This window comes from Nelumbo lutea, chromosome 6 (genome assembly GCF_056320005.1).
Source record: "Nelumbo lutea isolate HS-2025 chromosome 6, American lotus-T2T, whole genome shotgun sequence".
Lineage (NCBI taxonomy): Eukaryota > Viridiplantae > Streptophyta > Magnoliopsida > Proteales > Nelumbonaceae > Nelumbo > Nelumbo lutea.
In genome coordinates, this window is record NC_142689.1 from 41,086,364 (window position 1) to 41,107,133 (window position 20,770).

At 36.7% G+C, this 20,770-nt stretch overlaps 1 pseudogene across 1 annotated transcript in view; it reads right to left on the bottom strand.

Annotated features, from left to right (window-relative positions):
• Positions 1-3,384: 3,384 nt before the first annotated feature.
• The window catches only part of LOC148848724 (uncharacterized), a 33,449-nt pseudogene continuing 16,063 nt past the window's right edge, over positions 3,385-20,770 (bottom strand). The window contains exons 4-12 of the transcript XR_016101067.1: positions 17,312-17,721; positions 17,061-17,178; positions 12,170-12,634; positions 11,421-12,046; positions 11,271-11,327; positions 10,834-11,072; positions 7,338-7,456; positions 5,802-5,888; positions 3,385-3,725 (exon numbers count right to left, since the gene is read on the bottom strand). The product of XR_016101067.1 is annotated as an uncharacterized LOC148848724 (transcript). The remainder of the gene's footprint in view (positions 3,726-5,801; positions 5,889-7,337; positions 7,457-10,833; positions 11,073-11,270; positions 11,328-11,420; positions 12,047-12,169; positions 12,635-17,060; positions 17,179-17,311; positions 17,722-20,770) is intronic.

Here is a 20,770-nt window from a genome sequence, read left to right on the forward strand (position 1 = left end):
TTTAAGCAGATGTTATCGGCAATTAGGTACTAATTTTTCCTAAATCCCTCACTTCTCTTTCTCTAATTCTGAAATTACAAGAAAATTGAAGGAAAACTTTCACAGATTTAGAGTTCCAATCTCATTAAATCCAAGTTTGAACCACCAAAATACACAAAAAATCAACTAAATAGGAAATAGCTAACTAAAATTAACTATAAGATAGGTTAAGAGACTTGCCTCTTAACCTGTGTTAAGGGGACTAGGATACAGAAAGGAGGTTAGATGGTGCAAACAATGTTGAGGGATGCCAGGACGAATGGTAAAGATACTTTTGATAAGGCCCCAATTAGAACAATCAACATTGAAGGGTTTAGGAATTGCTTACCTTCCTCAATGTAGTGAATATTGTTGCTTGGCCCCACTCCATGTGGTGGCATAGGGTTTTGTATGATTCTCATTGGTTGTTGTTACTTTGCTTGCTCTACTTGAAATGTGATAACACCATCATCAATTAATCTTTGAGTTGGATACTTAAGTTGCCAATACCTATCTATCATATGCCCTGGGCCTTGGTGGTAGCACAATATGCGTTCTCATCATATCCCTTCGGCTTGGGTTTTGGTGGTGGCTTTCACATCAATAGTCTCAAATATCCCTCTTTGACCAATGTTGGCAACATCTAAGAGTGTGGGTACAAATGTACACTAAGAGAGTAAACTCTACCATTTTCTCCTTTTGAGTGCAAAGGTTCTGATCAAAGGTGGTTGTTGGGGAGTGGGAGGTTATGGGGCTAGTGTTAGATGAACTAACTCCTCTGGGTATTATAGATGTTAAGGGATTTAACCTCCCTTGTCATATAGCTTCCTTAATCTTGATGGCCCGTCTAACAATCTCATTAAAATCTTTAAGAGGATGGCCAATCATTATTAAATAGTATGGATCACCTAATGGGTAATTTAGCATTCAAATCGAGCCTTACAGCCACAACCTTTACAACTTTACCAATTATAGCTCCATTGGCAAGTATATTGCATCCAACATCTTTTGGTTGGTGGGTATGGGTGGGTGATCTAATTATTATCACATCCTCCATAGTATTGGATCATGAGTTTTAATTTTTATTAGTAGGGTTCTATTTTGAAAATTTGAGATATAATGGAGGGAAAATTCAACAATTTACTTTTTTAAGTCAATATTTAATGTGATCCCATCGTCAGAAAAAATATGGGTACCTTAAGTAATTTTTAAATAGTAGGGTATGTTTTTGTCCATTTTCTAAATCATAGAGGCACTTTAAGTATTTAGCCTTAAATTTAAAGATTTTTAAAACAAAGATTTTAATATAATGTGATTAAATATAATTGGAAAGTACATTTAAAAGGTGGAATGAAGGATATGTAGGATGCAAGTTCCCACTTTCTAACCTTAGCCTAACCATTGCCATGTCAAACCCACATAAAAGGATGAGAAATGAATATAGCCATGTTAATCACTTGGTTAATTGGGTCTATACTTTATAGTGAAGTTCATATGTAGTGAGTATTAAACCAATTGTTCACATTATTTCTTTCATTTGTAAGGAAAGAAAGAGTATATTAATTCTTAAAATTGTTTACTAAGGAAGAGAAAACAACATTATTAACCCTAATTAAAGTAGTGCCTTTTGTTTACTATGTAATAGGCATGGTAAAAAAAAAATCCCTATAGGCTTAAAAGCTTGCAATGTCACTTTCATTTTTTGAGTAAATTGCTGAAACCTCCCCTGAAGTTTAATGATTGCAACCATCTCCCCTAAACTTTCTAATATAGTTGCAAGTAAACCCCTTCGGTTATAATCTTTTAAAAAGATGCACAAAAATGTCCAAAATACCCATGCAATTATTATTGAGGTTGATTTCTACATAAAAACAATACAAATTTTATAATTAACAAATAAAAAATAGAGAATTTAAAGTTGCAACCTTGCCTTTGAATGATTGATATGAAGGGCAATTTTGGAAAATAAATCAATTTTAGAAAAGATATTGGAAGGATTTGGGCTAGCAGTTCATATGAGGTCAAAATTTGGAAAATAAACATTTTGGTCAAAAGTAACTGCATGGGCATTTTGGACATTTTCATGCCTCTTTTTAGAAGATTCTAACAAAGGGGATCTACATGCAACTATGTTAGAAAGTCTAGGGGAGGTGACTATAATGACTAAACTTTAGGGGGATATTTTCAACAATAACAAAAAACTTTAGAGGAGGTTTTAGAAATTTACCTTTTTTTTCAAACCATTACCACCTTCTTATTCACTTAGGTTCAAATGAGAAATTTGGTGCCTTTATCATGAGAATGTGATGCATAGAATCATGTGGTCAATGAATATCAATCAACATATTAAGAACCTTTTAGGCCTCGTTCGTTTTTTGGGAAGTTATTTACCATGTTCTTTTATTTTCCAGGTAATTAAGACAATGACCATTTTAGTCATAAAAGCCGTTATTAGAAAGGGCAACTTTTTCCCATCCAAGTGTTGGCAACTCCCCCCCCCCCCTAGGTGGGAAAGTTACCCACCTAGGAGACTGAATAAGTGATACCCAACGAAAATAATTTTTTTTTATGAATCCCACACAAATATGAAAAAACAACATGGGTATCTTGGTAAACGGGAACCAAAATTCCATTGACTGACTTTCCCCTCTCTCAAAATCTAAAAAAGTAATGGGCCCTTAAAATTGGTGGTGGTTGGTCGGTAAAGGTGTCAATGGCTGGTCTAGGGTAACATCCAAATCGATTATTAATTTATTAGGTAGACCCAAAAATGAACTAATTGTTAATCGAGATAATCTGATATGATCCAATTAGATTTGATCATGGTTCAAAGTATTGATACATTTGATATGTATGAACATGCATATTGGGTGTTTTATGAGTCAAAAACCCCTTTTTTTTTTAATTTTTTTAGTTTCATATTTTCACATGGGGCTTCTAACATTGTCATCCTAACTGTTACAAACATCACTTGTTTTTCTGCTCACGCTTCCACCAAGGTAATGCATACAATTTGTATAATAATAGATGTACAAGATCACCGAGGTGACAAGGTCGGTAAGGTAGTGGCTGGTTGTAGCACAGACTTTGGGATAGAATCCTTTTTGCACAAGGTAAGACTACTTTTGTCAAAATTTGAATAGGCCCGGTCCAAAGGCCCAAATCCAAAGTAGTGTAAAATGTTAGATTGGGTCAGTTGCAGCCTATTACTTCTAGTTGACAAAATAATATAAACATGGGGAAATTTGAATATTTGATGCACATTCAAATCAAAATTTCAACCAATCAGTTTATAGGTGTCATGTATTTAATTACTTTTAATTGGTTTCACAAGGTGTACTTATCATTAGACTTTGATAAGGTTAATGATTTAACCATGACATGTTTTATCATTGATTTATTTATTTTTTGCTTCAAAGTATAGTTCATGCATCATAGATTAAAGCTAATCTCAAGTTTGTCTGAAAAAAAAAAAGTCGTAAAGATACATTTTTATATTAAACCTAATGGGTTCTAACACCAAACTAAGAAGGAAAGAAATTGAAACAATAAGAACAGATATAATCATACAACAAAGCGGCAAACTTTCTCATCAAAGGAGGCACTCCTAAACATTGTACCTTCCTCCATGAGAATCAATCTCAAAGAACTAAATCGTCAATGTCTTGTCCACCCCACATCCGCACACGTTCTGTCGCTGCTTCTACCTGTAATTTGATCTTCTTAAAAGTTGGATTGATGTAAGCAAGGGAAGCAAAGTTCTCATTGTGGAGAAAAACAATTCTCCTATCATAAAAGTTGGATTGATGTAAACAACAAGGAAAGCAAAGTTCTCATTGTGGAGAAAAACAATTCTCCTATCATCTTATTGTTGAAACAAATGGAGCCTTAGAGCATTGGAGTTATCCAACTTCTAAAGCTTTTTCTTGATCAATAACTTCTTTTTTTTTCTTTTACTTTCAACTATAATGGAAAGGAGCAAAATAAATGATCTGCTGAATAACCAAAGAAGGAAGGAAGAAAGAAAGAAACTATTGGATCATTTAAAAAATATCATGTAATGAGGTTTTCGACCCGTAAGTGGTGTTTTTAATCCCCACTAAATAACCTAACTGCTCTAAGACTATCATAAGTTTTATTATCAGTCTATACTAGGAATGATCTCGTACTAAGTGTGAGACCATTAATCTGAATTATTTCAAAATTTTAAATTATTTATATTAAACATTTAGGTTAGGCTTTTTATTTGATTTAAGAGATTTATCATGTTTTATCTAGAGAATACCCCATATTAAGGGGCAACTATGGCCATGTTTGGTCCAATTCTCATTCTTACCCAAGATGAAATTCTAAAATGGAAAAGAATGGGTAAAAATAGGCAGAATGAGAAAATATTGCTATGAACCAAACACTTTTTTCTTAAAAATGAATTCTTTTCAGATTGAAAAGTGCCCTATGTTGTCCATTTTCATTCTTAAAAAAATGTGCTAGTATTCACAAACCGCCAACCTAGGTCTCAAATAGTCAATGTTTACCAATTGACATAGATGTTTTGTAAAAGTACTTTCGTAAAAGTGCTTTTATAAAAGTGCTTTTGTATTTTTGTAAAAGTGCTTTCATGAAAGTACTTTCGTAAAAGTGCTTTTATAAAAGTATTTCTGTAAAAGTTCTTTCATAAAAGTACTTCCATAAAAGTGCTTTTATAAAAGTGCTTTCGTAAAAGTACTTCCATAAAAGTGCTTTCATGTAAAAGTACTTTTATAAAATTTTTTTCACAAAAGTAAACATCTATGGCAACAATTTTATAGGCAGACTTCCCTCAAAGAATGAAATGAGCAAGATGGAGCATGCTTATTTTTTATGCTGCAGGCTACCCAATTTTTCGTGCTACGGGACTGATTTTTCATTCTAAAAAGAATGTGGCCCTAGGCAAGAATTTTGTAACCAAACAATCTAATGTTATTCATTCTTGCCCATTCTTGCCTAGAATGAACAAGAATTAAGAGAATGAGGCCCGGAGCAGTGAACCAAACAAGGCCTACATTATCATTAAATTTTGAAATTTACTATTTAACTATAAAAAATTAAATTAGAAAATTAACATGGCTCTTACATCTTTGTAATTGACAATCTATTCTGACCTCCTTTGTTTGAAAATAACTATTAATTTATGTTGTTTTTAGTATGAATTAAGAGATTAAATGAGATCTTATTTGTAAACAGTAACCCACTTTAATTGGTATTTAATATTTATTTGATAAATTTATTTTTAAAAACTAAACTAGGTTATGCTTCCAATAAAAGTTAAATCTAGTTTGCAATTAATAAACTATTTAATCTAAAACAATGAAATTCACACCATTTGTATTAATTGTTTAGTCATTTTTATGAATTTCATTTATTTTTATTTTTATCCATTTAGTATTTTGAATATTTTTAAGTTAAATTATTTGTTTAATCATTACTTTTGAAATGGTTGTGTTTGAATAAAATTCAGTTACTATAGTATTAAAGTAACCACTTTTTAGGGATTAGGATGCTATGTATGTGAATTTTAAGAGAGTGGAGTTATCACTTATTTGTGAGTGGATAATTTTTTTTAAGAATGAGAGCTTAACCTCTTCTAAAATTCTATCTATTGAAACTTTACAATGCCATATATCTGAAGGGTAGGGGCTGTTACCTGAAGACCTTTTTATATATATATATATATATATTATAGAATATTCCTCATCATTCAAACATACTTTATAAGCATATTACAGTAAAAAGCCATTACTTACCTCCTTGTTCCAATTGGTGTTCCAAACGATTAAGAAGAGGACAAATGTCTGCAGCAATGTTCCACAAAGCATACCGGCCCAAATTCCCTGCAATCATAGCAGCCATTATTATTGGAGCTATGACTTAAAAAGAAACATCCACGGGAAAGAAGAAGAAGAAAGTACTGTCTGGCCTAATATTCTCATTCCCTTATCCCCTCACCTATACAGATTGACCTGTATCACATTACCTAAATCAATAGGTGAAAGAACAACATGGAACTGGTTCCAAGCAAAACAAATTGGTTTAAATGCCATTGAAAGGACTAGAGATAAGGCTTTGAACAGTCCAAAACAGGATTGGCATCAGTAAACCCAACACATTAGTTTCCATTAATTACCCCAAATATTATAAATTTATAATGTCTCTCTTTTTCTTGGATTATTCTGTACTTCTGTGAGCTCTGTCTCTTTTTGGGTCGATGTGGGAGGTGGGGGTGGGTGGTGTTCATTTTAATTTAAGAGTTGATTAAGACATCCGATTCATAAAAATGGGAAAAAAAGTTAGGACACATCCTAATTGTCATAAATACAGCACATCCCTTGTGAAAAGAACATTTGCAAATAGACCTGGCAATTGGGTTGGGTGGGTCGAGATCGGGTTGGGTCAAGATACTTCGGGTTGATTTGGGTTGGGTTATCAAATGCTAGACCCTAACCCAAAATGTTTGGGTGTTTGGGTTAGAGTTGACCCATGGGTCAATTCAGGTCATCTCAAAAAATAATTGAAATTAAAAAAAATAAAGAAAAATTACATGAAAATGTTAAAATTAAAGGAATTGACCTTAAAATTCCAAATATAAAATAAAAAACTTGAACATCTAACAATTTAAAGAATAAACAATAAATTGAAACAATAAATAGAAAAAATTAAAGAGTGAAAACTTCTAATAATGCATAAATAGTCCCAATTAGACTTGACAATTAGGTTAGCGGGTTGACCCATGACCCAACTCAACCCAACCCGTTTTTTTTTTTTTTTTTTCGGGTCAGATTGGGTCATTCTCATATTCAGGTAGCTAAATATGAGACCGTAACCCTGTTTTTTTGGGTTGATTGGGTCGGATTCACGGGTTGGGCCAACTTTTTTCCAGGTCTATTTGCAAAAGATGATAGGAGTGTCTGTCCTTTCGAAACATTTTTGGCCTTTTCCCTAGGGATTTGTCCCTTATGTGCACCAATCATAACACTTAAAGCTCAATTTAGAAGGAGTGTAAATACAAATATATGGAGTACAAAACCTTGTATTTTGTACTGTTTTGTATATATATACTATATAATATAAATACATACAAAATAATACAAATGCAAATATATACAATATAAATACATACTTAATAATACAAAATATAAAGTTTTGCACTCTTACATATTATATTTATACTCCTTTCAAACTGAGCCTTAGTTTCAGAAAAAATTCAATCAATTTAACAAAACTAATATGTTGGTATACTCCCACTAGAATGGTTGTAGTCATAGGAACCATATGGAACTTACCTCCACTCCTTCGTTACATTTGTAACCAAGCAGAAACCCAAGTGGAAGCCCGAAAAGATAATAACAAGCCAAATTAATATAAGCTACCATTGCTTGCCACCCTCCACCAACAGCAACGCCTGTAACAAATTCAAATCGATGTAATCGAAGCTAAAAAACTGGATTTATTTGAATAGAAAAAGTTTGAACTTACCACCCAGGCCCAACCTGAGCTTAACCCAATACAAGTTGGGCCGAGCTTAGTTAGGCATAGGTGGGTTGATCGTGTTTGAAAGATTATTGCCATTTTTATTAGGTTTTATAGCCTCAATTTAGGAATAAAATGGATTGAATATATGTACAAATTTTATTAGATGTATATATAATTGAAAAAGTATTTTTATATAAATAAAATGTATTAATAAACGAATTTGTTTGGACGGGTTTGAGCCACACGAGCCCTCAATCCAAGCCCAACTAGAGTTTAGGTCAGCCTTGAGTTTTTTTATTTAAGCGCAGAAACTTAAACCCAACCTGTGCAAAAAACTCGTGTTGTATCAGGTTGGGCCTGCCTAAGTTGCTGCACTACATGCATTAGAAAGGGCCCAAGTGATCTACCCAACCTTAAGGACCGCTTCATAACAGCTGAAATTGTTGAGCTAAAAGACTAATCGAATTGTCTTTTAGTTGATAAAATAATTAAATAAAAGAAATTTCAAGGGAATAATAATATACCCAAATTAATTTTGAGGTGGTTAGGGTTGAAGCATTGGCCAGCCCAATCCAACCTGAACCCAAACTTAACTTTATATTTATACGCATAAATATTATATAAACATATATTTTTGGATGCAAATAATTATGTATGTATGTATGTTATGTAGGGGTGAAAGCGAGTTGAGCCTACTCGTGAGTTACTTGGGCTCAGCTCGCTAAATACTTAAACTCGGCTGAAAGTAATTGAGTTTGAGTCGATCTTGACTTGATTCGAGTAGTTGGTTGAGCCGAGTTTGAGCTTCATAACACTCAACTTGAGTGGATAACAAGCCTAATCAAGCTCATAATAAAAATACTATTTTTTAATATATTTATATTTATAATATAAATCAACATTAATATTTTGACATTAACTTATTTATAGTATTTAGTATTAATAAATAAATTTATAATTGACTTTCATAATATATTTTTATTTATAGTATTTATAAAATTAAGCTATATATACTTTTTAATATATTTTTATTTTTAATATGCTTAATATTAATTTATTTATAAATTTTAATGCTAATTTATTTATAATTTGCTTGAATCAAGCCAAGTTCAAATACCTTGTGAGTATTGACTCTAGTCAAGTTCGAGCCAGAAACTTGAAACCCCAATCGAGCTTAAGTCAAGTTTCGAACTCTCTTTTTGAGTCAAGCTTGAGCTCAAGTAGCATGATACTCAGCTCGACTTGACTCGATTAGACCCTTAATGTTATATGTGTATATTTATGTAAAGTCAAAATAATTGCCCTATCACCATATTATTTACTATTTATACTATATACAACATATACTTGTCTTGGTTTCATTATAGGTCATAAAAGTTAAATTCAAATGCTAAGGTTAGTACTTGCTTGCATACATGCATAGCATGTGCTCTTATATTATTAATGCTAAAATTAAAGGCTCTATAAAATAAGAATATGAAGCAAGAGCTAATGGAGAAAATTTGGGTTAGGTTAGGGTTGGCCTCAACCCAACCCAATCTGGCTCAACTTGCACCATGTAGATTTGTTCATGGGCCGGCTTGGGTTTGGGTTTTGCTAAATTTGAACGGATCTAGTCCGAAGCTTGAGCTCAACCACAATGTAAAGTCAAGCCCAAAGCCCAACTCATGAACAGGTCTAGCACCATATAGTAGGGCAACAAGTGGATAAAATAGAACCTAAACCCAATCCTGAGAGATCTGAACTTGATTCAATATTAGATGGATATGTAAAACATAGTTTCAAACTCGTATCATTTAGGTAAGTAGATATCCAACTGGAGTTTATTTGACCAGAACATTAGCAAATTTGGTATAAAATTGGCATAAATTTACAAATATATACTATAAATAGTAGGGGTGTTGACAGGTCGGGTTGGGTCGGTTTCATGGGATTTTCCCAACTGACCCGACCTAGTCGGGTTACTAGAGGTGGGAACCGAAACCGACCCACTGATAGGCCAAACCGACCTGGTCGGTTTGAGTTGGGTTGGGCCAGTTTCGGTTTTGCTCCTGTACAAAGCCGAATAAACTTTGAATTAGTTGAGGACTTGAGTTGAGAGAGGCGGACCAACCAAGTTAAGTTAGAGAATAGAAGATTTTAAGAGAAGACAAAAGTTGAATTAGAAGACTAGTAGGAAACTAGAAATTCTAGTTCTAGTAGGAATTCTAATTGTAATTGCCTAATCTAGGTAAAAAACTAAAAAATGACACCTAATTAATTGAATTCTAATTGTAATTGCCTAATCTAGGTAAAAAAACTAAAAAAGGACACCTAATTAATTGAATTCTAATTGTAATTGCCTAATGTGCCTTCTATTTCTAGTAGAAATCTAGAAGACTAGTAGGAATTAGGAAACTACTCAAACTAGGAAGTAGGAATTGCCAAACTAGTAAAAGAAAGACTAGTTCGGTTCGGGTTGGGTCGGTTTCGGTTTTCTTATGTAAAAACCAAAACCAACCCGAGATATCGGTTTTTGTATGTGCCCAACCCGAAACCGACCAGTACGAATGAAAACCCATCCGACTCGGGTTGGGTCGGTCCGGGTTGGTCAGTTTGGTCGGGTTGGGCATTCTTATGAACAACCCTAATAAATAGAAAAAATAGATGGGTAAATTGCTGAAACTTTCCCCGAAGTTTCTGGTTGTTGCTAAAACCTCCCTTAAAGTTTGATAATTGTAATCACTTCCCTAAACTTTCCGACATAGTTGCAAGTAGAGCCCTTCTATTATAATCCTCTAAAAAGAGGTATAAATTTCCAAAATACCCATACAGTTACTTTGACAAAAATGTTTATTTTTCAAGTTTTCTCTACATATAAATTGCTACCCCAAGCACTTTGGATCTCTTTTTTAAAATTGATTTATTTCCAAATTTACCCTTCATATGAATCACTCAAAGGCCAACTTCAAATTCTCTCTCTCTCTCCCTCTCTCTCTTATCTTCATAAAGTTTGTACTCTTTCTTTTTTTTTTTTTCTTTAGAAACCAGCCTCACTATTAACTGCATAGGTACTTTGAAAAATTTCATGTCTCTTTTTTGGAGGATTCTAAGAGAGGGGGTCTACTTGCAACTGCATCAGAAAATTCAGCCAAACTGATTACAAATACCAAACTTCAGGGGAGGTCTCAGAAATTTACCTAAAATATATTTATCTAAAATATTAAATCAAGCAATATCCTAATTTGTACAATTAATAAACTGATCATATTTTTAAATCCGATCATTTGGAGCCCCAAAGGAGGTTACCGTAATAGAGAGAGAGACCTGAGATAACTGGTTGTATGCTGTTAAGCACCATGGTAATAGCCAGAAGGTAAGCCAATCGAGTGACAGCATGCTGTAATTCCTTGCTATTTGTAAAAATGATGGGAAACTGGTCTTTTGTTGCTAGGATAACAATCATGGAGAAAAGCCCAATAAGGAGAGACTCGAGAATCACAACGATAACTGCATATTTGGTGGCTCTGGGGTGTCCCGATCCAAGCTCGTTTGAGACACGGACGCTGAAGTAAAGAGAAAGTAAACGAAATAGATTGAACTAATTTATTTTAATAAAATAAAGAGGGAAAACACTAAAATCAAAAACGAAAAGATGGACAGATTTGTGATTGTGAGACTCTCCCACCATGAAAACCACCATTACCTCCCAGAAATATTGTTGGGTTCCGTGGTGAGAGGTCATAGTCTAGTTCCTTAATTACCTTATGGCAGCATTGATTCCAATAAAAATCATGTTTTCCCAACCGTTGATATTCATACTGAAATAGAAAGCAAAAAACAGACTGTTACAACTTACAAGCATTCAGATTCAAGTAATAATGTAAGCGAATTAAGTAAGCTCATTTGATTACCAAATAGAGATGGACCCAACTGCTATGATTGCATCACCAAGGTGGCCAGTGAGGACAATTAAAATCATCATGTACCAAATCTCTAGACAAAGCATCACGGCAGAGGCCACCGAGAGCCTAACGAAGGCCCAGATCTCCTTGAATGCCAACCAAGACAACCCCTTCCATCCATCCTTACAGAAGCACACCACATAGGCCACTTGTGCAATGGAAACCGCCCAGGCAGAGATGTTGTATGCCACAGCCGCACCATAAACGCCCCAGTTGAACCAATACACACAGATCCAGAGCAACATTACATGCAGAATTAGATCCAGAAATCCAATCCATGCCAGGATCCCTACCTTGCTTTGGGCCTGTAGGAACTTCTGGGTGGGGAAAGTAAATGCAAGCGAGAACATCTGTGGGATGATTTGGATCGAAAATTTCCCAGAAAGATCGGCAATGTCATCTTCTTGTCCTAGGAGCTTTAGGATCGGGGTGGCAAAGATGTAAACTGGACACAGGAGAACGCATGAGACTGAGAGGATGATCCATGAGCGTTGCATATAGACGCCAAGCATGAAAACCTGCCCAGCACCAAAGGCCTGCCCACATAGCGTCTCCAGCGCACTTCCCATACCCAGCTGCATTTTTTTTTTCGTTTTTTGTTTTTGAATGAGGAAAAGAGACAAACAATATAAGTGCAGTTGCAGCGTCACTGCATGTATGTATGTAACTGCGTGATCGAATGAGAGAGAGAAGCTCACCAGAAAGCCGAAAGAGAAGTTGGAGATGACAGACAGGGAAATGGCAACGGCGGAGAGCTCGACATCTCCAAGATGACCGACGAAGATCTGCGTAGAAGAGTTGACCCCGTATAGGCAGAGTATGTTAAATGCGATGGGTCCGGCAATGGCCCATAGCTTGGTCGACTCCCTCCAACACACAGCTTTTGCGTCATCGAAGTTTGTCACCGGGGGGTAGTCACCTTCACCAGAGTCGACAAGGGTCGACGGCGCGTGATGAAGTTCTTCGGCATCATCGGTGCTATCATCTTTAATTAAGGGCGCTTCCGCATCCGTCGAAGGAATCCTGGGAAGCCCCGACGAAACTGAAAGAGATAATCTTGCAGAAGACGACGATCTTTTGATCGTCTCCTCCTGCTGCTGTTGACCATCGTTATCTTTCTCTCCCGCTATCTTTACTGCCTTTTATATTCCTTCTTTTGAACTCTTCTCAAATCAAAGAAAATTAGCAACGAGAAGAAGGAAGAAGAAGAATCTTGCAGAGCTAATAACTTGCGTGTTTTCTCAGACCTTTCAAAATTGTTTACGAGATTTACTGCGACGGTATTTATAGATGTTTCATGTTTATGAGGCGACTCGCCTGAGATGTAGCGGAGCTCTGCACGTGGTAGTTGCGAAGGCTGCATCTCTTTTGTCTTTGCCATTTACAGGAGGAGCCGAGGAGGAGAGAAAAGAGACGCGTTCAAAGCAGGATCAAATGTTGACGACAATGACGACTGGTTTTGAATTTCTGGCTCCTTTCAAAATTTCGTCTGCCGTTCGATATGAGTATCGTGGTCTGACTCGCGGACTTGCTAAATTTGGTTTGTGGCTCACGGTATTTCCAAATCCACAGCGTCAATCTCTTTCTTCATTCAGTAGTTACTATAGTGCGTGTCTACTGTATAGTGGGTAAGGACTAACTGACTATGGAAAGGAAGAAAGAATGTCGTCCGTCAATTTCACCAATATTTTCTTTTAGGGTAAATTGTTAAAATCTCCCCTCAAGTTTCTGATAGTTGCTGAAACCTCTTCTAAAGTTAAAATCCATTGATATGGAGGGCAAATTCGAAAAATAAATCAATTTCTGAAAAATAATCCTAATGGCTAGGATAATAGAAACTGATTTTAAATATTTTGGTCAAAAGTAATTGCATGGATATTTTAAACATTTTTGTGCCTCTTGTTAGAAAGTTCAGGAAACTGATTTCAATTACTAAACTTCAGCGGATGTTTCAACTAGCAATGGTTAAAAACTTTGAGGGGAGGTTTTAGAAATTTACCCATTCTTTTAATGGATGGAGAAAGGATATCCACCAGTAATTCCATATCATTAATTATTAATTAGTTTCGACTTTGGATAGAATTTGAATTTGGGGAATTATCTAGGTCATTTTTTTTTAACCTAGCTGACATTTAGAACGTGCATGAATTTGAATTTGACTTTGGATAGAATTTCTTTTAATGGATGATAGAATTTGACATTGAGAACATCTCCCCATGAATTTAACATGCATGTATGGGAGATATTTTTGATGTGTGACTAGATGCCATGTTCTAAGAGTGTTTGCTTTTAGGCGATCTGAGCTCAACGAGGTAGGAGACGAGGATCTGAAAGCAAAAACTTGGTGAACACTCTGAAAGCACAGGAATCCAACTGCACATTGGGAACATCTCCCCATGAATTTAGCACACATGTATGCTAGATATTCCTAATGTGTACAATTGGATACCATGTTTTCTCGAAGTTTTTCTTTCAAGAGATCGGGGCTCAAGGTAGGAGACGAGATCTCCTTAAAGGCTTAAAACAAAAACGTTGTAAACACTTTGAAAGCAAGGGCAACCAGCTACACATTGGGAATTGTGGAATAATTGATAAGGTGAGAATTGTGGCATGTTTGGCTGGCATGTAATCATAGATATGCCCATTTTGTCTCTTAAAACCTGGCCTCTCATTTCCAAGTTCCAACCCATTTTGGCATCAAGTAATGTTGCAACTAGACTTATTCATCTCTTAGGCTTGAGTTGAACTTTTCCAAGCATGAAGCCAAAGGCCGAAGTAGTGTAAAATGTTCATGGGCCAAGCATGAAGCCCAACCCATGAACAAGTCTAATTGCAATTTACGGATCTTATCTTTAGTTGAAATGCTGAATATCCCAGTCATCAACTGGTTGCTCTTGAAACAAGAGAGAGATGTTATTCGTGTAATCCTGCTCAAACAAAACCCTTTTGATGATATGCTTACTTCTGTTTTCACTTAAAATGGTGAGTATTTAGTGTTGCTTTCTCAGCTTTGTTTGAAGCCAATCACTGGGACAATCACTCCCTACTAGAAGCCATCTACTAGAGATTTGGCTTCATGTTTGGAATCTTAAGGTGTCCTTGAAGATTAGGGCTTTATCTAGAGGTGTTAAGTGAAACAATTGCTGTCAATAAGGGTGTTAATTGGACTGGATTTGGTCCAATCCGATCCAGTCCATTATGAGTCTATTACAAATGGACCATGTCCAATCCAATCCAATGATTATTTTGGACCGGTCCAATTCAATGCGTGGACCTTTAATTTGGTTCAAAATTGTTTTAATTTAGATTGGTTTCAACCTAAACATGGTCCATTGACACCTATATTCTTATCTCATATCAATGGACCAAATATTGACTTAATCCAACCCAATCCAATATAAATTTATTATAGACAGACGGGGTCCAATCCAATCTAATAAATATTTTGGACCGGATTGGTCCAATCCAATATATACTATTGGTCCGTCCAATCCATCCAAATTGATTTTAGATTGGATGAGTCCAGTCCAAAAACGATCTATTGACACCCTTAGGTGTCAATAGCAAAGTTGGCAAGGCAGCATATCCATCATGACAACTCCTGCCCAGCTTCTTATGTTATTGAGGACGATCTTATTCATCTTCTTCTAAAATGTGATGTGGCTTGAGCCAACTTGGTTTTCTAGTTATTCCTTGGTTTAGAAGCTTTGGTTTAACTGTGGAGGAGATTTCCAAGAATGCTTCTCATATGGCTACCATTGTGTGGGGAATTTACAAAGCCAAGAACACTCTAGTATTTTTAGTGATACTCGACCAGATCCTTTTCAAATTATTCTTCAAAGTTGCAAACTACATAAGGAATTTTGGGATGCAACCCCCCTCGTTATACCTCACTTCGGCCCTAGGCATCTCAATCTCATGGTTTGGAGGCCCCTAGTGCTTTTATATTTTCTACAATGCTGGTTTTGATGACAAGTAGAGGAAAGTCTCTTCCGACTGTTGTCAATTTTGACTCTAATTATAAGTTGCTAATTGTTAAAGTCATGATGTCATTCGGTTCATAAGTTCTTGAGGTGGAGCTCAGAGCAATTTTTTTAGGTCTAGAAAAAGCTTGCAAGCTTTGTCTTCGAAAGCTACAACCTACAAGATAAGTTGAAGAGAATGGATTGAATAATATTTCATTGAGTGTACAGTTATTTATATATAGATGTGTGAACACTGATTTTGTAATTGATAGGAATCACACACTCATGAGTGGAAATTGTATTTCTTATATAGAGTTACAAGAGTTTGAGTTTTAATTGAATTGAACATTTACACCAGATAAGGGAACAACTGTAAAATCATCAATGGTTAAGGACTCTTAGGATAAGAGATTGATGACCTAAGAGTTATCTGAGAACTCTTAGGATTTATCCTTTACATCCCCCCACAAAATAAATAGGATAAGGTTGAGCTTGGAGTGTAACTAAGAAAAGCAGGGAGATGACAAGCCTTTGGTGAAGATATCCGCCACTTGATCATGAGAGCTGATATACCAAACATCCAACTGTCAGTTTAGAACCATATATTGAAGGAAGTAGAAATCCACTTCAATGTGTTTTGTGCGGGCCTTAAACATGGGATTTGCAACAAGATACATGGCGCTAACATTATCACACCAGACAGTGGGTGGCGATGAGAGTGAGACATGAAGTTCCTTTAAAAGAGAGGTAAGCCATATCAGTTCGGTGGCAACATTGGCAAGTGCCCATAGTTCAGATTCTGTGTTGGAGCAAGCCGCCGTTGGCTACTTCTTGGCACTCCAAGATAATAAATTATCACCAAGAAAAACACAGAAACCACCTAGATCTTCTGTCATCTGGGCATCCAGCCCAATCTGCATTAGTGAAAGCAGTGAGAGAGGAGAGAGATGAGCGGTTGATGACAAGGTTTAGTGAGATGGTGTGCTTCAAGTATCATAGGATGCGATTGACAACCTGCAAATGCACTGTGGTGAGTCGATGGAGGAATTGGCACACCTTGTTGATTGTAAAAGAGAGATCCAGTCACGTTAATGTCACATACTGCAGCGACCCAACAATTCTCCGATATAAGGTGGGGTCATCAAGGCTTACACTGTCAAATGATGACAAAGAAGAATTTTGTGGGATTGGTGTGGAGATAGGTTTGGAGCTAAGCATTTCAGCTTTGTCAAGTAAATTGAGGATATAGTGGTGTTGAGATAGAAAGAGACGATCACCGTTGCTATGAACCTCCAATCCAAGAAAAAAAATGAAGAGGACCCAAGTCTTTGATGGCAAATGTTGAGTGAAGTTGGGCCAGTAAGTGATCAATGGCTGGTTGAGAGTTGGAGGTAAGGAGTATATCATCCACGTAAACCAAGGCAATAATTGTGACTGAACCCTTATGCAATATGAACAAAGAGCTATCACATGTAGAAGCAATGAACTCCTCCTGAATTAAGGAGTATAGGTGAAAAAAATAGGCCCGAGGAGCTTGTTTCAAGCCATAGATAGCCTTGTGGAGTCGACAAACATGGTGGGGGTGATCCGGGTCTACAAATCCTGGTGGTTGAGACATGTGTACCTCTTCACGAAGTTCGCCATGAAGAAAGGCGTTTTGAACATCAAGTTGGTGAATGGGCCAGGCACAAGAGTGAGCAATGGTGAGAATCGTTCTAATGGTGGTGGGCTTCACAATAGGGCTGAAAGTATCAGTGAAGTCAATATCAGGTTGTTGAGTAAACCCCTTAGCTACCAAACGAGCCTTGTATCATTCATGGGAGCCATTAGCTTTCTTTTTAACTTTATAGACCCATTTGCAACCAACAATATTACCATGAGAGGGTGGAGGTACCAAGGACCAGGTACCATTGCCTATAACAAGGCATTGAATTCTTTGGACATGGCATCATGCCATTCAGCAGATTTATTTGCTTGAGAGAAGCAACTTGGTTCAGAGATGGTAGCATTATGTTCAGTAAGCAATGCACTAGGTAGGGGATGATGAGTGGTGAGAGCATGATGGTTGGATCGAACACCATATGAGAATAAGGTGGAGGTGGAACAGGTGCAGTGCGATCTAATAGCTCTTGGATGGAGTGCATGCCATGTGGTGGTGGTGGTGGTGAATATTCTTCATCAGATGATAGTGGAAAGCCAATAGCCGAAGTAGGATTTGTAGGGGGTGGAGAGGCGGGAGAGGCATCATCCGTGGTATCCTGTGACATAGTAGTAGCAGTAGACTCCTATGAACACTCATGAGTAGCATTAGTGTCTAAACCAAAATCAGATGTAAGAGGGGGCAGAGGTTTGAGCGGAGTGGCAACATAAGTATCAATGGATCATGTAGAAGGTGAGGATGAAGGAGGGAGAGCATAGGGAAACATTGTTTCATCAAAGATGACATGTCGAGAAATAAACAAGCAGTTAGAGGATGTATGATATCATTTATACCCTCTATGATGTGGGTTGTAGCCAAGGAAGACACACGGTTTCGAGTGATAATCCAATTTATGCTTGTTGTAGGGACAAAGAAGAGGATAGCAACAACAACCAAAGACTTTCATAATGGAATAGCCTAGAGTAGAGCCGATGAGCTTTTCAAAGGGAGAAATATGTTGGGTAGCTGGTGAGGGAAGACAATTAATGAGAAAGGTGGTGGTTTGTATGGCATCATCCCAAAAATGAAGAGGAAGAGAGGCATGGCCTAGTAGTGCAAGAGCTGCCTCGACAAGGTGTCTATGCTTCTGTTCAACACACCCATTTTGTTGATGGGTGTTAGGACATGATAGATGCCATTGGATTCCAAATTCACACATATGTTTAGTGAACATACAATATTCCCTTCCCCAATTACTTTGGAAGGCCTTAATAGTAGAAGGGAATTGATTCTCAACAAGCTTCTTGAACTGTAAAAAGACATCAATAGCTTGAGACTTATGAGTAAGTAATTACACCCAAGAAAATCGACTATTGTTATTAATGAATACAATGTAATGGCGAAAGCCATTGTAAGAGACTATAGGGGTGGGACCCCAAACATCAGAAAAGATAAGATCGAGTGGTGCATTGGAGCATTGTTGAGAATGAAGAAAGGGTAATTGCTTACTTCTTGCCAATTGACAAGACTCACAAATTGTAAAATATTCATTAGTAGATGGCAAACCATAATGACTAAGGACTCATTTGACAATAGCCAAAGCCAGATGACCAAGACCAGCATGCCACTGAGACACACTTTTTCACCAACAAACGTTTGAGGGGATTTATTGGAAGAAATAGACTTAGCATCTTGAACAGAAAAAGCATTAGAGAACTGATAGAGACCATGCATACTAGGTACTTGTAGGAGCACCATCCCCATTAGGGTCCTTTATAACAAAATGGGAAGGGTGAAATTCAAAAAACACATTGCTGTCACGATTAAACTGAGAAATGGATAGTAAATTTTTAGAGAGAGGGACCATGCCAAATATTGTGTAAATGAAAAGTAGAGTTTTTATGAGAGAAGCACGAAGAACCGATATGTTGAATACTCAAACTTGTACCATCTCCTATATAGACTTGTTTAGTACCATAGTCTTCGAGCATTGCTGAAGATTGTTGATGTCGGGAGTCATGTGATTCGTCACTCTGGAGTCAGGATACCATGTGAGATCGTTAGGTGAAGAAGAAGTGGAGGCCTGGTAGGCTTGCATGGGGGAAGGTGCATCAGTTTCACCAGTATAAGAGATATCAAAACGATGTCAACAGGTCTAAACGACATGTCCAAGCTTTGAGCATAATTGATAGATAATCTTTGGTGTATTACCATTGGAGGGACCAGAAGAGTGAGATCCTGAATGACTATCCTTGCCACCACGATCGCCTCGAGAATTGTATCCACCACGCGACTGGAAGGGTTGATTATGATTTGGACGATGCTACTGTGGTCGAGAGGCAGCCATATTAGCTGAGAGTAATGGACTAGATGAATCAGTGGAGTGATTCTACTTCAACCAGATTTCATGACTTATCATAAGTCCATGGAGATCATCAACAGAGACTTCATTGGCATTCATGCGAGTTGTAATAGATGTCACAGACAATTCATATTCTAGCCCTTGGCCATGATGGAGATAAAGTAAGATATCTTGTTCTACTACTGGTTCAAAAATAGTAGCCAGACATTTAGCTAAGGATTTGACAATTTGAATGCAATCATTTACTGATTGAGCACATTTCTTTATAGTTTGTAGTTGACGCCGAAGTTGTAAAATACAAGTCTGAGAAGGAGAACCATATGAATGGGCCAGGGATTTCCATACGACTGCAGCTGTAGGTAAACCAACTATTTGTGCAATAGCATTTTTGTTCAAAGAGGAGATAAGCCAACTCAGAACGAGTTGATCATATCTATGCCAGTTAGAATAGCCAGATTCTGTACCTATCTTGTGTTATCTATTGGATCAGGGATTTCTCTTGGTGGAGTGATAGATTTGTCTACCAAGCCCATCTATTCACAAGAGTTGAGGAGAGGATAAAATTGAGCACACCAGATGTTGTAATTGTCCCCATTGAGTTTGATGGGGATTAACTGAGTTACACTAGGTATCAAGGTGAGATTTGACGAAAAATCAAAGGTTGATGCAAATGCTACCGAAGGGCTGTTGGTGTTGTTGCTGGATGCCATGAGAACTAAACTTGGATCAACCAGGCGCTCTGATACCATGTAAACACTAATTTTGTAATTGATAGGAATTGCACACTCGGTGAGCGGAAATTGTATTTCTTATATAGAGTTACAAGAGTTTGAGTTTTAGTTGAATTGAGCATTAACACCAGATAAGAAAATAGTTGTACAATCACAAATAGTTAAGGACTCTTTGGTAAGAGATTGACGACCTAAGAGTTATCCGTTAACTCTTAGGATTTATCCTTCACAAGATGTATCCAAGTTGGACAGGGGGTGTGGACTAATGGTTAGCTTATCATTGAGAGGAGTAAACTGTGTAGATGCTACTGGCTAGTAAGTAAGTCAACAAGCTGGTCATGTTTGTGAATGTATTGAATAGACAATAGCTTCTTAGCAACTCGGTCCCGAATAAAATGAACATCAAGTTCAATGTGTTTGGTGCATGCATGCTGAATGTGATTATAGGCTAAGGAGTTGGCACTCATGTTATCACACCAAATAATAGCAGGAGAATGCTTCACGCCAAGTTCAGATAGTAGCATGGTCATCTAAGAAATTTCATTAGCTGTAGAAGCAAGACACCTATACTCAATCGACTTCTATACTAGATTGAGAGACAA